The sequence below is a fragment of the Mercenaria mercenaria genome, chromosome 17 (genome assembly GCF_021730395.1).
Source record: "Mercenaria mercenaria strain notata chromosome 17, MADL_Memer_1, whole genome shotgun sequence".
Classification (NCBI taxonomy): Eukaryota; Metazoa; Mollusca; class Bivalvia; order Venerida; family Veneridae; genus Mercenaria; species Mercenaria mercenaria.
The window spans coordinates 2,519,697-2,533,385 of NC_069377.1; the positions used below are offsets into that span (position 1 = coordinate 2,519,697).

Below are 13,689 nucleotides of genomic sequence, written 5' to 3' on the forward strand. Positions count from 1 at the left end.
TGACTATTTAAGATGTCCCTAGGATCAGAAAGGATAAACATTTATTGTAATATAATTTAAAACTCTGTAAATAGTGCTTCATTCTTCAAGTTTTTAAAAAGTTCATATAAATGTACAGCATGAACTCGCAAAACGTTACGATTCCGTTTTGCTTTATATTCCATGTACAATGTGCTTTTTTATGATAAGCAAACCAGGGTAATATTTCGCAGAGACATATTTTTTTTTTTTGTAATTTTGACTCGCCAAAAACACATTTTTTTAAACTGAACAAACAATTCAAACAAATGTTTTTGTACAGTTATTGACGAGTAGAATAAAAACCTTTTCTCATCAAAAGAGTGGTTGATTATCATTCAGAACAATTTTGACAACGGCAGCAAACGCTCTATATCGGGGAACGCTCTGTTTGAGATTCAAGAATACATCGCACTAAAAAGGAACAATATGTTTCTCTGGAGAAAATTTGTATTTGTTTGTAAATATAATACAAAAGCTATAAGAAGATCTTCCAGAAGAAGCATACAATGTAAAACTAAAAGCCATTATTCAAATATCCAATAACTATTTCGGTCATTTCTAAGCTTTTAAGATTTGCTATTTTGCGTCTTTAATGCTTTTCGATTTAAAATAATTGCACGTGTGTATTGTGATTTTATCGAACGCTGTCATTTCCATTTAAAACAAAATGGAACCAAAATGAAAACATGCTAGGAGCCGCTTTAATCATTTTATAAATCTCACACTGCAAGTATTTTATTTTATTTGTACCAATATGTAAAACAAGTCGGAAGTGGGATGACACTTCTGCTCTTTTACTTCGAGTTTCTTTTGGAAATACTCAAAATTATCTGGACGTTGTTTTGCGAAAACTTAGCAGAAATAATGATAAATTGATTTGGTTTAGCAACGAATGACAACAAGATCAAGATAAGAGTTTGATGTTTAGGGCAAACACATTATTTTAACTGGGGACATACACCGCTTTTCATGGAATTGCACTCTAGTGTATCATTGAAGGCTTCATGTGCACCGCCGTATGAACACATCTGCGGATGTCTCTAAATTGTATATTTGGACTTGTAGCATATATAAATGTTGAGTTCTGCTCAACCCGGGGCTATAGGATGTGGACGGTGGCATGCATTTCCACTGCCGTCCATGAACAGGCTCAATCAAACCGAGCCTGCAACATTTTCGTTTATGTCGTGTTGAACCGCCTTTCCACTTTTTCTATTTCAATGTTTAGCTCTACTCACTACTGGATGCACATGCCATGAAAAGGGTCTTGAAATTGGCCTTAATTTTTTCAAACGTTTTTCACAGAGTTTTAACAGGTCACCATTAAATATCCACCCATTACTTCTTACTATTTAATGGGATCTTCATGACCATAGTTTTAATGCCATATATTAACAAGAGGGTCATGATGACCCTGGATCGCTCACCAGAGTAATATGAGCTACATGTTTCAAATGTCAAACTGATGATTTTTAGATTTTTTTTGGAAGATTTTCTGATGTACAATCAAGTAACCCCTGGGGCGGGGCCAAGTTTACCCTGGGGGTCATGAATGGAACAAAGTTTGTAGAAGTCTAATAGGCAATGTAACATATCAAATATCTAAGATCTAGGCCTTCTGGTTTATTTTTAGCAAATTCATGAAGATTCCCTATATACAATCAAGTAACCCCTGGGGCTGGGTAAATTTGACCCTGGAGGGTCCAGATTTGAATTTTTTTTGTAGAAGTCTACTAGGCAATGCTACACTTCAACTATCTAAGATCTAGGCCTTTTGGTTTATTTTTAGAAATTTTTTGAAGATTTTCCTATGTAAAATCAAGTGACCCCATGGGGCGGGGTCAGTTTGACCCCGGGGGTCATGATTTGAATTTTTTTTTAGAAGTTTACTAGGCAATGCTACACATCAAGTATCTAAGATCTAGGCCTTTTGGTTTATTTTTAGAAATTTTTTGAAGATTTTCCTATGTAAAATCAAGTGACCCCTGGGACGGGGTCAATTTTGACCCAGGGGTCATGATTTGAACAAATTTTGTAAAAGTCTACTAGGCAATGCTACACGTTAAATATCTAAGATCTAGGCCTTTTGGTTTATTTTTGGAAGATTTTCCTATGTAAAATCAAGTGACCCCATGGGGCGGAGTCAATTTGACCCCCGGGGGTCATGATTTGAAATTTTTTGTAGAAGTCTACTAGGCAATGCTACACGTCAAGTATCTAAGATCTAGGCCTTTTGGTTTATTTTTAGAATTTTTTTGAAGATTTTCCTATGTAAAATCAAGTGACCCCTGGGACGGAGTCAATTTTGTTTGAACAAATTTTGTAGAGTCTACCAGGCAATGCTACGTGTTAAATATCTAAGATCTAGGCCTTCTGGTTTATTTTTAGAAAATTTTTGAAGATTTTCTTATGTAAAATCAAGTGACCTCTGGGGCGGGGTCAATTTTGACCATGGGGGTAATGATTTGCACAAATTTTGTAGAGGTCTACTAGGCAATGCTACACGTGAAATATCTAAGCTCTAGACCTACTGTTTATTTTTAGAAACTTTTTGAAGGTTTTCCTATGTAAAATCAAGTGACCCCTAAAGGTGGAGTCAATTTTGACCCCGGGGTCATGATTTGAACAATTTTAGTAGAGGTCCTCTAGGCAATGCTACATGTCAAATATCTAAGCTCTAGGGCTTCTGGTTTTTGAGAAGAAGATTTTTTAAGATTTTCCTATGTAAAATCAAGTGACCCCTAGGGCTGGGTCAATTTTAACCCCGGGGTCATGATTTGAACAAACTTGTTAGAGGTCCACTAGGCAATGCTTCACACCAAATATCTAAGCTCTAGGGCTTCTGGTTTTTGAGAAGAAGATTTTTAAAGTTTTTCGTTTCTGTTGCCATGGCAACCAGAGTTCTGCATGGAATTCAATTCTTTGAACATTTTTTAAAGAAGACCATCCAAGGAACATCCCTGTGAAGTTTCATCAAAATTGGCCTGTTGGTTTAGGAGGAGATATTGTTGAAAGGAAAGTGTGGACGAACGGACGGACGGACGCCGGACGGTGCGCGATCACAATATCTCACCCTGAGCACTTTGTGCTCTGGTGAGCTAAAAAGCCATGAAATAAGTATATTAAAACCCTGGTAAAATATACCTTATTAAAATGACTTTGATGGCCATGAAAAGCTGCTTAAAATAAACCATTACAATAAGTTAATTGGCTCCTTAAAACTCCATACAAAATTTTTATTGGCATGAAATTAATGTGCCATTAAAAAAGTACCCTTTAATTCCACATTAATTAGTAGATACTAATGGGGCCATTAATTTTTTTTAATACTCTGTTAATGGCCGTTAATTATTAAAAATTGATTAATGGTCTAAATATGTCAGATTCACTTTTAATGAGTTCGTAATAATTTAATGGTATACCAAATTAAGGGCCATGAAAATTTGATCAGAATTAGACATCTTAAGATAATCAACTTCAAATCGATATTTGCCGTATTGATTTAAACTACGTATTACTTCACGCGTAATAGTATCTATACATATGTACTGTCATATTGTATCCTCATTCTGTCATATGTTCATATGAAATGAGAAACTGAATAGATATTGTATTGTATTGTGTTGTACTGAGAAGGGTTTACAGGTACCGGTTTAATAGATCAAGTGACCATGTGGGTAGTTTTAACTATTCAACATTTTTATATTGACAAACATTCTGACCAAGTTTTTATTGGTACAGACATTAGGCGTCAGGTGTATTCAAAAAGCAACTGTGATGACAATGTCAGCGCACAATGGGCGATCACAATTTAGCTCTCCTTCAGTACTTTGTGCTCTGGTGCATGCACTTAAACAGCTAAGAGCAAATGTTTGAGGGATTGCATCACAAGTAGCTCCTCCAAATCAAGCGTACCACACCCTTTGATTCATTGAAACGAAGAAGCCATTGATCTGTCCATGCCCAAAATGAATTTAAATCAGACTGTAAATCTTCACAATCATGTGTACTGTTCACTTCTCTATAAACCTTAGTTTCTACTCATATTGTATCCTCATTCTGTCATATGTTCATATGAAATGAGAAACTGAATAGATATTGTATTGTATTGTGTTGTACTGAGAAGGGTTTACAGGTACCGGTTTAATAGATCAAGTGACCATGTGGGTAGTTTTAACTATTCAACATTTTTATATTGACAAACATTCTGACCAAGTTTTTATTGGTACAGACATTAGGCGTCAGGTGTATTCAAAAAGCAACTGTGATGACAATGTCAGCGCACAATGGGCGATCACAATTTAGCTCTCCTTCAGTACTTTGTGCTCTGGTGCATGCACTTAAACAGCTAAGAGCAAATGTTTGAGGGATTGCATCACAAGTAGCTCCTCCAAATCAAGCGTACCACACCCTTTGATTCATTGAAACGAAGAAGCCATTGATCTGTCCATGCCCAAAATGAATTTAAATCAGACTGTAAATCTTCACAATCATGTGTACTGTTCACTTCTCTATAAACCTTAGTTTCTACTCAAGGATTGGAAAATTTGAAAATCTAAACTGGTCTGAACACATTTTATAATGTAAATTTCTTACCCCACCCACTTTCTTATACAAATGCTGATTATTTTGGACAGGAAAAACAAAACAAAAACAGAAAAAGTGGCATGCATCAAAACGTATTACCAAAATAATGTAGATTGATGTTATCAAATAAATTAATGTTTTCATCTGACTTTCATTGAAATAAATCCGATTTTTTGTAGGAACACAATTTGGCAAACATTTGAAAAAAGAATTGGCGTAACTGCATCAAGGGGAAATAACTTTAATGCAAGTAAATATAACATCATGATATATTATAGACGGTGTGTGCGTAGTATGTATTTATTGTGATTAAAGTCCATTTTAGAACAATATGGGACTGGAATTATAAGCATTCAGTAGGACGAGTGCAAGCCAAAAACAAAACAAATTTTTTTTTTGTGCTTCTAAAAATATACGAATCACATTTTACAGAATGTAGGATTTAATGGGCATCAAATTGCTGTTAAGGGCCATTAAGTTTACTCTTAAATGAAATCGTACAGAACCTGAACATTTAATGGGTATCAAATTAAATTTAAGGGTCATAAATAATCCTGTTAAATTCAAAATATACAGAATTTCACTATTTTTCAAAGGTATTAACTTTTTAGCTACCAAACCCAATTTTTTACAGCATGATTTTTGGTCAAAAATGGGTGTTTTAATGGTATTTTAACATGTAACCCAATAATATTGTGAAACCTGTTAAATAAAATGATGCAAGAATTAATGGGGTTAATTAACGGTTTTTCCTATTTTAATGGATATTTTACAGGGTTTTAAACCATTTTCAATGGTATGTGCATCCAGTAATGACTGTCGAGTCGATTTATGACGTCGGTACACAAAACGTACAAAAAATACATTTCCCTTTCTTATTTCCAACAAAACAATCGTTGTTTTACTTTGTACGGAACGTTTCGTTTGTGGTGTGTTAAAATGTGATTTGTACTGAAATCACATTTTTCAAGTCTGTCACTTATTTTATCGACTGTTCACATTAAAATTCTATTCACAAATAGTTGACAAAGGTAACGTTATTAAACATATTTCTACCCATTGTAAACATTTTACGCACATTTCAATCTGAACTGTTTTAGTAGAAGAAAATGCTGCAGTATTTCGTTTTCAAAAATATTATATTTCAAAGAAGACATTTCGTTCGTAAGTGTAACAGACAACAGATCAATAAGAGAAGACAAAGACACACTTGAACAAAGATACAGCATAATCAAAATGCAATCAAGTACGCGTATTTTAATGCACGGTTACGATAGAAACATATTAAAAAATATCTGTACAAGATATATGCAATAATTACCAATTATACGCGGTATTATTGACATTTTCTATTTTTATTGACGAATGAACATAAACCGATCTCTAACGATTACGTATTTACAAGTCAAATGAGGACCTTATCACCAGAAATGCCAGAAGCCTTACTGATACGATTTTATCAATGAATTGGAATCTAGTTTTTCCTTTTCTTTTGCATTAGTTCAAGCTTGTAGTTATGTTTAAAAAGCAACAACAAATACTACGCGCATCTAATAGTCCGAGAAAATTTGCATGTAATAAACCATTTTCTAGCAAAATTAGTTTTTGCATCCGTTGCCAGGGCAAATCATCAGGTATATATATGGCAAAACATTTCGTACATTCTATATTTCTCTGCCATTTTTTTTTCAGCCACGACCACTATCATGACAATATCTTTTAAAATAAATGAGTCTAAAATTACAGTTTTGTTAGTTATAATATTTTCCGGCTTTGTTGCTGGATAAAGTAATATATTATTATTTACTTGCTAAAATTCATTAAATTAACATGAACGTTTTTACAAAGTTTTTAACAAAGTTTTTAACAAAGTTATACTGAAATCAGCACTTAAATATTTAACTTCAAACAACTAAATGAAATTGCACATAAATGTTTGTAAAGTATTTGAAAAGCTAATGTAAATCCTCAGTCATAGTTTAGCAGACGATTCTGTAAACTCGTTTTTATTCTATTATTTTGGAAATTTTAAATGCATACTTTTAACAAAGCAGTCAAATGACTGTATGAGTAAAAAGCTCTATTAGCGACTAATACCGTAGAAAAATGTCATACATTTGCTAAGTTTATAATAAATCCATACACCTGAAGTCGATATTATCTTTGCTAGTTAACTCATCGTCATTCTCTATCAGGATTTCTCCTACAAGTGACCACACTCGATGTTTTGATACAGAAGCAGACTGCTAAATTACGGGCAATGACTGTAACATATCTTTTCAAAAGTCTGTAATATGGGCTTTATTACGTAAAATTAATTTTGCAATACAATTTCTGTATAAATAGTAGAATATGTGCGATATGTTTGCTGTCATCAATGAACAGAACGACACACGCATTTAAAACACGAATGCGTACATTAAGAAACCCCCAGTACAATGATAACCCACGAAGGAGTTAGCAGTAAAGGTATGGATACTCTAAATAAATTCTCAATATAAAAGTGCCACAAAATAACACCATCTACAGTAAGTATTTTTCTTGGTAAATATGTAAACCATTCACAATCTGATAATTCTGATTACCTACATAAAAGTGAAATGCACATTTTATGTAAAGATATGTTACATCAATATTGTCATTTATTCCATTTCTTCCGTATTTTCAAAATGTAACGGTAAAGTATATTTTTTTTATCTATGCAAAGTAAAAAATTGATAAAGCAGACTTGGGAACAAATCAATTCAATACATCTTGTTTTTGGGCCAAAGCACGAGACATTCCCCCTCGCAACAGTTACTGCTTTAAACGATTTTTTTTTCAGTACAACTAGGGGCTCCTTAAATGGCTCATAAATTGAAATCCTTTATTTGCAAGTCTTATAACAAGTAACATGTTCTGTACATTGCGAACAAAAAATGTAACTGTCGATTTGAAATCAATCATAGTTAATTTGTTTCACCCACAGATATCGGTATGCTAGAAAGCGAGACTAATGCGTAACCTAGAGAATACAGTGTTTCCCTAAACGAGGCAAGAAACGCAAATAGTCATCCCAGGTCAACAGTTCACACACAATTAGATAAGGATACACAATTAGATGAAGATAGCTTAATCAGTCAGAGTGAAAAATACGTTCTGTCGACTTTAAAGTGGTTGTACTTTATGAAATTGTACGTGTCTTTGTTTATTAAGACAGTGCCCTGCTGACAACTAAAAACTAGAATGCAAATAAATGGCATTATTTAAAAGCTACCGGATACCGGTAGCCTGTCATAGCAGTGGGAAGGCGATTAGTACAGAAATATTATCTGATACTAAATAATAAGATAAAAGAATCCTATACAGGGAAGTTATATGTAAATGCGATGAACTAATCAATGTTACAAGATATACACATTTATCATTTGTAAGCAAGGACACAGCCTGTACACAGAAGCATGTTCAAAGAGATATTGTTTTTATTCTGTAGGGATATCACAACAACGAATGCAATTTACCCTTACCTTGCTAAATTTCTATAACGAACTTGTCCATCTTTCAATTTGGACAGTACCATTAGGTCTTTAAAGGGGTGCTTAACAAAAGGAAACTGACTGAATGGTTAACAGTGCAGATCTTGATCAGCCTGCATATCCATGATCTACACTGGTCGCAAAGGCAGAATCAATCATGTCCAGCATGATAAGGGTTAAGGAAAGTTGATAAAATAAGAAAAATGACGCAGACCTAGACACAGAACAATTTAACAAACAAATACATTGTCAATCTCGAAGGTCGAATATCATTTCGAACTAAAGTTATTTACAGCCGTTATATATTTTAACAAAAATTAAGCACAAACCTTAGAGAAATAGAATCAAGTCGTATTTCTACACGTAGCATTTTTAGATTTCCTTCGTACGTACAATACACTGCTAAGGAAGGTTTTGTCTAGCTGCATCCTCATTTTAAAAGCTGTAATTGTTTATGCTTGCTAAGTTCGAATATGTTCTTAATTCTGTTAAAGTCCAAAGAAAATCTAAATTGAGAATTTTATCGATGAAATATATTGAAGTAAGAGATTAGATAATACACATATTTGATTTACTGTGCATAAATCTGAACCGTTACAAAAAAACGACACGAATGCGTATACGAGAGCACACAATGAAAGTCAAAATATTTGGTTTTGGAAAAACACGTTTACTAATTGTTTGGTTATATGTTGATACTCCGGTACGTACATATCAGTTAACATCTAATGATTCGACGTTGAAAAAAATTGTAACGATAAAAGTACATAATCTTAAGCGTTAAAGTATCTTTAATGTGCTTGAACATTCAGATAAATGATTATTGAAACTGAGTATCTATTTTGTTAGAAATTTCAAGAGAACAGAAAAGGAACATTTGCAAACATTTCAGGAGTCATGAGGCAATGTCCCAATCTTAGCTCTTAACAAATTAGTAACACTTCGCTACTTTTGATTTTTCATACTACAGTTTTCTCGAAAATATATAAAATACAATAATTAAATTGAGAAAGCATAATAATAGGACAGGGAAAGCGTTATTTTAATGTGGAGTGCCAACTGGGCGGCTGTGGTCTTTGAACGTTGTTTGTCCAGTTGCACTTGTTTACATATTTTAGTGTTAGGCTTATGGTCAAATCATTAACGTACAAACAAGACGGTCGCCGTATAAATAAAAAGTCAATTTTGTTCTGCTTCATTTCTGTGGAAATAAGTTTTGCTTTATATAACACGATATATTTCAAATGTATAATTAGAGAAACACTAAGTTTAACGTTACTATACTCTGGTCTTACATTTCTTTATATATTTTGAGAAAAATCAACAAACCCCTTGATACCTAACTTGTATATTATTCATAGACATTATTCTTCTTATATTCAGTTGCCGTTGTCTGACGACCACACCCACACGCGCGCGCACACACTCACATACGCACGCAAAACATTAAACAAACAAACACGGACGATATATTTCTTGATATGCTTACAAAAGATGTTCTGCATACAAGACAGATTTATGCTTTATTATATTGCCATTTGTCATAATAATTATATAACATTTGTTTGATATAACTTAGATCAGTCTAACGAGAAATTAAGACTCTCTCACTAGAAAAATCAGAAGTGGTATTGAAATGACTTGCAACAAAATTGCTTTGTAATTGTCAATTTGCTAGGGTGTTATGAAATTAACAGAGAAAATGTTATCTTGCAAACTAAATGACATTAGCACACAAACACTAAAGGAATTTATTGTAGGCGTGACAAAACTCGGTCATATTTTAGAAAAGTATCTTTAAACTCGTTTTTGACAATTCCAATTCATAATTATTTCTATGACCGTATTAATCGGATCGGTCATTTTGCAGAATTGCCATGGAATAAAATATTTATATAAGCGGCTGCTTTATATTATGTACTTTGAACTCATCCAGAAACTCTCTTTAATATCATCACTTATTCAAATAATAATTTAGAATTAAAACAACAACAAAAAGCGATACTTGTTTATATAAAACCAGTGAAATAAACTTTAGAAAATTCCATACCTTTGCTTAATTGTATTATGAATCCTGGCGTTGAAAGCATTTCCTAGTTAATAGAATCTACAAATAAACCCAATATCATCCTCTATAAATATGCGTTTCCTGGAATTCTCCTACATGCGACCAAGACCAATATAGAGAGGCAGATGGCAACATTGCGACAAATCATTGGATTTTGTCTATTTGAAGGCCTACAATTAACACAAGCTTTAAGCTATTCGCTCACATATAGAGTCATTATTTTCAATATAATTCGCAAAGCCTTTGAGGTATTTATATAGATATAGCTTTCATCGCTTCCAAAAGACTGGTTAGTGCTATAGAAGTAGATTTTGTAAGGTAGAGAAACTTAAAGTAAAAATATTTTGATGAGAAACAGCAACGGTTTAGAATGGTCTAATAGCTGTCTGATGCAGTCGTTAGAATAACTTTTTTTGGGCCTCAGTTTATTTTCTTTTCAACTGAAGGTAGATTGTCAGTAGTCTATTCCAATGATATGAGAAACTGTTCAGTTACAACAATAAAAAGGTTACTCGAGTAGCACAATGTTCTCAGTCCTTGTCTGCATAAATGTATAAGGTGTGAACCGTAAGATTTTAGTATAACTGTTTCTTTAACACTATTTTTGTGTCAGCAAGTTTTCTAAATATCGATACAGATTATTCATACAAAGAAAAAGCCAAAACCAAACGCTGTATAAAAGTGATAAAATTTGATATTGCGCGCGACGTCAGATAAATGTCACGATCTAATATACTAATTTATGCTTTATAAAGGAAGTCGTGGTCTTGCAGTTAATGTATCGGTCGCTCAACCCAGAGGTTCTTGGTACAAGCCCCTTGGGATCATGACCACACCTATTATGACTATAAAGTACTGATATTTTTCAGGATGCGAATGCGATAGTGGTTCAAATCAAATCGAAGCTAGTGTCACAGTGGAGACGAAATAAATAAGTATTAGTTAATTTGTTCTTTGTGAGCAAGGACATAGCATTGGTAGAATTGTATTTTTAAATAAATACATTTGGAGATTTCAACGAAAATAAATTTAGTAAATTCATCAGAAAGCTACCGCAAGCTTGGACATTGTTAGAAAGTAATACAGAAAACAAAGGTTTCAGACAATAAAACTATCTATCAAGAATGACGTTTTAAAGGTGATATTTTGAACTTAAATGTCGTCAGTAATCTCAAAATATAACAATAGCAACGTCAAAGATAATCGTCAAGACAATTTAAAAAATACAGTATGCATTGCAATCACGCAATAAAAGTCACTCCTTTTACGATTCCTAATAGACCTTTCTAACGTAAACGTAATTACGAAATGGAATACTGAATCCGTAAAATTTTAGGCTAATTTGTGGTCTATGGGAGACAATTCATCCAATAGTAATGCACTAGTAATTTCCCTTAGACCATTATTTGCAAATAACATTTCCGGATTCAGTATTCCGTTTCCGATTTACGTTTACGTTAGAAATGTCTAATATGAGACAACTGGAAGGTGTTGATGATTATTAGTATAATCAATGGTTATTGATGCAAATTTTACTAATCATATCGTATGAACGCACGTGTAAAAGTGCTTACATTTTTATATCTGGATGGAAGTATTGCTACGGACGTCATAGATTAAGTAATCACCTTCGTAATAGCTGTTACACGAATACATGAGAGTAATCTATTATACGAGTAATTTGTACATTTTATCACAGATGCCAAATAAAATTGTAAGATCTTATTAGAAACAAAGATTAGAAAATGATAAAATGACACTTCTTATGAGAGGCATCTTGAAAGGCCGCTAACATACTGTGCTTACTGGCTTCTCTGTTTTTAAATGGCAAGACGAAATGAAATATGAACCCCCTTATTTGTATTCATTTTGACACAAAAATAATTTCCGAAAAGTCCCACTTAATAAAAAAAAATCAAAAAGAAAAAATTACCGACCTACCTACCCTAAGTTTGTAGCATGTTACCGGAAACAAACAATCTTTTTTAGGCCTAATAAAGCAAGTTATCCCATCTAACATTTGAGAATGGAAATAACTTTTGGCGTCATTTTAGAATTAAAGAAACGACATTATCTTAATTTTGTTTTAATTGTGATATTTGGTGAAGGCACACATTTTCATATTTTAAATAAAATTAAATTGGTAGTCGACGAAAGTCCTCCCCGGAATGCACCGAAAGAACAAGTTATTTTCAGTAAAGCCCATGACATCCAGGCTATGTCGGCACCGCTTGAAAAGGCCCAGGACTGAATATATTTTATGTTATCGCAACAGAGACTCAAACCCAAAACTTTAGCACTTATGTTTAAGCTGACAATCATTAAATCAGAATCCCCTGGGACACTTGATAAAACTTTCTAACCAATTTACACTTTCGAAGTATCCCATTATCAGGGAAAAACTGCTGCAAGATTGTATCCTTTTTTAAAATTATGAAAACGTAATTTTCTCCATGATTAAACACTTGCATGGGCATATAGGATTCCATTGTTTTTATTATTTTTCAAAAGTACCATTGCATTCTCAGATGATATCGCTCATTGAAATACATTAAATGCAGATCAGTGGAACTCAGAAAACTAGGAGAAAAAGAGGGAGATACCATTTTTAAGTACGCTGTTGTCTTAAATACTTCAAACAAGAAATATCTTTAAAAATGATGGTCGGCGAATTGTTATCAGGAAAGAAGTTTATGAATTTTTCATCTAACATTCATCTTTCATCTAACATTTTTCAAATTGCAAATTAAACACCGCATTTTAACAATTTAAATGGTTCTCTTTTAATTTTCCGCAAAGGTTTTGTAGGGTTGCAATTTTGTTTCGTTTATCCTTAGACGAATAATTACAGCAGTAGTTTGATGAAGATTCATGAAGCGGTTCATGAGAAGAGGTCATTAAACGTGTTTATATTTTTAGCTAAATTGGTACCTATCCCCATTTGTAACAAAATAGCAGAAGACCTTACGATTTTGTTACACATCGAGTTTGATAAAAATCCATTAATGCGAAGAAAGGCATATCTACTTTTAGCTATAGTGGTCCCTAATAGGGCCCAAGTTCCTATATAAATAAATTTGGAAGAGGACCTTATAATGATGCTCCAGACCAATTATGACAAAGATCCACCAAGCTGTTCATGAGACGCTGTATAAAGGCATTTCTAGTTTTAGCTCTAAAAGGGGTCAAATATCACAGCTGAACAAAGTTGGCTGCGGGCCTAATAAAGATGCTACAAATCAAGTTTGATTAGAATACATGAAAAAAAAATCAATTAAAGGATTTTTTTATTTATTATTTTTATTTATTTCTAAAATAGGCCAACTGATCCCGCTTTAACAAATGCATATTCGCTATCTATGAATCTTTGGACAATGACGTCACACCTATAAAAAAGTGAAGGTCAAGCAAAACATACAATTGTAATTATTTCAATATTTCTATTTCATAAGCAAAGTTTGACCGTAGTCATATCACATAGATAAACTGTATGCAGCG

At 33.1% G+C, this 13,689-nt stretch overlaps 1 protein-coding gene across 4 annotated transcripts in view; it reads right to left on the reverse strand.

The window, feature by feature from the left end:
• Positions 1-13,689, reverse strand: part of LOC123536094 (alpha-2C adrenergic receptor-like) — a 187,245-nt gene that overhangs the window by 46,809 nt on the left and 126,747 nt on the right. Inside the window, exon 1 of one of the 4 annotated variants that reach the window (XM_053528764.1) lies at positions 10,174-10,324. The exons of the other annotated variants lie outside the window; for them this stretch is intronic. The gene's annotated coding sequence lies outside the window, so the exon portion shown is untranslated. Of the gene's footprint in view, positions 1-10,173; positions 10,325-13,689 lie in introns of those variants that run through there. 4 annotated transcript variants of the gene reach the window in all.